This window comes from Pomacea canaliculata, linkage group LG12, assembly GCF_003073045.1.
Source record: "Pomacea canaliculata isolate SZHN2017 linkage group LG12, ASM307304v1, whole genome shotgun sequence".
Lineage (NCBI taxonomy): Eukaryota > Metazoa > Mollusca > Gastropoda > Architaenioglossa > Ampullariidae > Pomacea > Pomacea canaliculata.
This window is the reverse complement of record NC_037601.1, coordinates 20775675-20782142: the sequence shown is the minus strand read 5'-3', so window position 1 is coordinate 20782142 and position 6468 is coordinate 20775675.

Genomic DNA, 6468 nt, shown 5'->3' with positions numbered 1-6468 from the left:
ACACACAAAAACACACACACACACACACAACACACACACACAACACACACACAACAAACACACAAACATACAAAACACAACACACACCAACACAAACAAACAGCACACAAACACACCACACCACACACACAAACCACTACACACACAACACAACACACACACACACACACACACACACACAATACACACACAACATTACAAACACACACACAAACCACACCAAACAAACACACACAACAAACACACACACACACACACACACAAACACACACACACAACACACACACACACAAACAGCACAAACACTACAACACTCACAACACACACACAAAGCACACACACACAAACACACACACACACAACACCACACACACATCCAACACACACACCACCACACAAACAGCGCAAACACAACACACAAACACACACACAAAACACAACACACACAACAACAAACACAGCACACACAAAACACACACACACAACACAAACACAAACACACAACACACAAACATCAAACACACAAACACAACACACACAAAAACACAAACACACACACACACAACACAAAAAACACACACACACACACACACACACAACAACACACACATTACAACACAACACACACACACAAACACACAACACACACACACTACGCACACACAACACCACACAACACAACACAAACACACAACACATACAACACAAACACAAAACACAACACACAAACCACACACAAACACAACACGACACATCACACACAAACACATTACACCACCACACACACAAAACACAACACACACAGGACCTGCACACACACACACACACAAACACACACACACAAAACACAAAACACAAACACAAACACACAAACACACACCAACACACTACATCAACACAAACACAAACATACAAACACACACAAAACACAAACACACAAACACACACACACAACCAACACAACACCCACACACACACAAACACACCAACACAACACACACAAACACAAACACACAACAAACAAACACAAACACACACACACACAAACACACAACACACACAAACACACACACACACAGCCAACAAACACAAACCACACACACCACACACACACACAAACCCACACACACACACAAAACACAAACACACAAACACACACACACACAACACACACAACAAACACACAAACATACAAAAACACATCAAACACAAACACACAAACAACACACAAACACAAACAACCACAAACACAACACACACACAAAACAACACATCAACACACACACACACACACAACACAAACAACACAACACACAAATACACAACACACACACAAACACAAACACAAACACACACACAACACAAACACAAAACAGAAAAAGAACACAAACACACACACAAAACATAACAAACGACAAACACACACAACATTTACAAGCACATACAAAACACACACAAACACAAACACACACAACACCACACACACACACACAAACACAAACACAACCACACACAATTAAACAAAAACAACACACACAAAACACACACACACACACACAAACACACACACCACCACAACACACATGACAAACACACACAACAAAACAACAAACACACACAACAACACACAACACACACAAAAAACACACAAACACACAGAAACACAAACACACAAACACAAACACACACATGGCAACACTTATAACGACCACCAACACAAACACAACAACACAAACACACAATACACACACAAACACTAACACACACAACATACACACACACAGCCACTACAAAACACATCCACACACACAGAACACACCACAAACACACAAACACACACAACAACACACAACACACACAACATACAACACACACACGACGAACACAACAACACAACAAAACACGCACAAACACAACAAACATACACCAAATCACACCAAAACACACAACACAAACACACACAACCACAAACACAAAACACAACAAACACACACACACACAAACACACAACACAACACAAACACAGAACACACACAAAACACAGCCAGCAACACATCAAACACCACACACACACAACTTCACACACACACCACACACAACCACACAAACACACAACACAAAAACACACAAACATACACACATCACACAAACACACAACACACACACACACACGAACACAATACAAACACAAACACACAAACACACACCACACACACACAAACACACAAACACAAACACACACAAACACAAAACAACACAATCAAACACACACCACATACAACACACACAAACACACAAACATACACACAACTCACACACACACACAAACACACAAAACACACACAAACACACACACATCAAACACAAACACACAAAACACAACACACACAAACACAAACACAACACACACACACACACACACAAACACAACACACACACAACACACACACACACAAAACACAAACATCAAAACACAAACACAACACACACAACACACAAACACACACACACACACAAACACACAAACACACAACACGAATCATCAGCACACAAACACAAACACACACACAACACACAAGCCACACAAAACAGTACACAACACACACACACAAACACACAACACACAAACACAAACACACACACACACAAACACACAAACACACACACAAAAACACAAAACACAAACACAACAAACATACCAAACACACACAAACTCAAACACACAAACACACACCACACACACACACAACAAACACACAACACAAAACACAAACAACACACAACACAACAAATCACACAAACACACACACACACCACAAACACAAACACACAAAATACAACAACAAACACAAACACACAAACCATACAAACACACAACAACACAACACACAAACATACACACAACACACAAACACAAACACACACACACACAAAACACAAACACACACACACAAAACACAAACACACACAAACAACACAACACAAACAACACACACACACAAACACAAACACACACACACACACACACAAACACAAACACACACACACACAAACACACAAACACCACACACCACAACACACACACACAACACAAACAACACACAACACACAAAAACACACACACAAAACACACAATCACACACACAAAACACAACACACACACACACACAAACAACAAACACACACACACACAAAACACACAAACACACAACACACACAGACACACACACACAAACACATAAACACACACAAACACACACAAAGCACACATAAACTTTACAACAGAAACAACACCAAACAAAACACACCAACACAACACACACACACACACAACACAAACACACACATAAACACAACAAACACACACAAACACAACACATAACTTACACACACACACAACACAACATCACACCACACACCAACACACACAACACCAAACACACATTAATCACACACTACAACACACACACAACACAAACAATTACAAACACCACCACAACAACAAACAACACACACTACTCACACACACACACACACACAACCACACAACTACAGCAACACACACACACAAACACAAAACACAAACATACAAGAAACACACAAATCACACACCATAACAACACAACCAACACAAAACAACAACACACACAACACACACACAACACAAGCACACACACCACAACACCCACACAAACCAAACTAACACCACATAACCAACACATCCACACTACACAAAACACACAAGAATAACAAACACACACACACACGAAACAATCACCATGAACATACAAACCATCAACTACGAAATCACACAAACAATACAAACAACATCAAAACACAACAAACACACACACACTACAACACAAAACACAAAACACACCAGAACAACAAACACAACACACACACACACCAACACAAACAAACCACACACAAAACACAACAACACAAACAACATAACATACAAACATCACACAAAACACACAACACACACACAGCACAAAACACACACACAACCATAAACCACACAATACACAGCACAAAAAGAAACACGCACACACTACGACACACACAAAAACGACACCACACCAAACACAAACCAACACACACAACCAAACACAACACACACACAACTCACACAAGACACCAAACACAAACACAAACAAGTCGACACCACCCAAATACACACACCCACCCACAACAATACACAACAAACATATCAACACATTTACACAAACACAAACACACAAACAACCTGACACAACACCAAACCACCATACACACACAAACACAGTAAGCACACAGAACATTAACAAACAACACACCAAACACACATACACAAACACACACAAACTACACAAACATTACAAAACACACAAATCATAAACCACACACACACCACTACAAAACACATACAAACATAGCAACACCCACAAACCACAAACACGAAAAACATGCAAATCATACAAACACAGCATCACACAAACTGACAAACACAACACACGACCACACGAAACAGCACACACAGCAACACAAACACGCCACACAAACAAACACACTAACACACACACAAACACACTAAAATACAATCACAACAAACACAAACACACAAACATACAACGACAACACAAACACAAACAACAACATACAACAGCACAAAACAGCCAACTACAACCAACCACACAACAGACACCCACAACACAGCACAACACACAGCGACACACAACAAAACACCCACCCCACAAACAACACACAAACAAAACACACAAGACTACCACACACAACACACAAACACACAACACCAAACACACTACAACACACAAACACACACACATACACACAAACGCAAACACCACTTCACACAATACACAACAAAAAAACATCACACACCACAACACAAGACACAAACACAACACACAAGTGCAAGAAAACACACAAACACATACACACACACAAACAACTACAAACAAATCAGCCAAACACACACACACAACCCAACACACACAGTGTCGACACACATCACACACACATAACAACAACATACAAACCACACAAACACAAACACAGCAAACACGCGACACACCACACACAACACCACAACAAACCAAACCACACACACACAACACGACGAAACACACACACACACACAAGCCAACACACAACATAAACACACACAACACAAAAAACAAACTACGAAATCAAAAACAAACAAACACAACATACAACATCCCAACACAACAAAAGACATCACTACCAACACAATACACCCACACCACAACAAAACACACACCACCACATCAAACCAAACACACACACTGACACAAACAAAAATACACGACATCACAACAAAACAACACACACCACACGAACCCCAAAACCCACACACACATCAACACACCATCACACAAACACACACACAACAACACACAACACATGCAAACAAACCACACAAAAAACACAAACACACACACACACACACACAACACAAACACACTCAATCAAACACACAAACACACCACACACAAAACACACATAAACACAAACATACACACAACAACCACACACATAACAAGCTTATCACACACACACACACAACACACACAACACAACACACAAACATACACGACAAAACACTACATCAAACAAGAACATACACACACACATCCATCACATAACTTTACACCAGCAACACAACCAAACTACAGCACGTCACAGCACACACACAACAATACATCACAAACACACAAAACCAACAACAAACACACAACACACACTAAACACAACACATCACCACACATACACACCCATCACACACTTACACACACAAAACAATAAACACAAACACACACACTCACCGCATCTGTGACACCTATCACAGTGACTTTCAACTAGAGTCAACATAGATTGACTCAAATCTGGACTAGACCAGGATTGTCGGACATAAGCAGTTGATCAATTATGATTAGAGTTGATATTTTAATAACAACACCTCATCGTAAGTGCCCAAAGGTTAATAACGACTCGCTGACCGTAATAAACTTACTTTCAACAAGAAATAATAAAATTCGTCTTTGCGTGGGTCGGCGGACGTGTCTGTGTTTATTTGTGTACACAAGATCAAGTTGACATTCACCACAAGGACTCCCAGAAGATGGTCGCCCGTGTCCGTCCTCTTTTTTTGTACAAAGTATTTTAAAATTTGTGTTATGGTAACCCTGAACTGATTTTCTTCTCAGCACAAACAAAGCTTTTCAAGCGCAGCTTTACTCGAGAATCATTCAGCCGAGAAACAGTTGGCACTGGGGTTAATAAGAAGTTGTTTGCAAGATATATCAATAGCGGTGAATTTGATTTTAATATAAATATAGTTAAGGCCGTTAATTAACTCTTCGTTTTATATCGCTGTCACTTGTAGGGTACCTGTTCTGGTAGATGCAGTAAGTGGAACATCGCAGTCTGAGAAAAATAGGT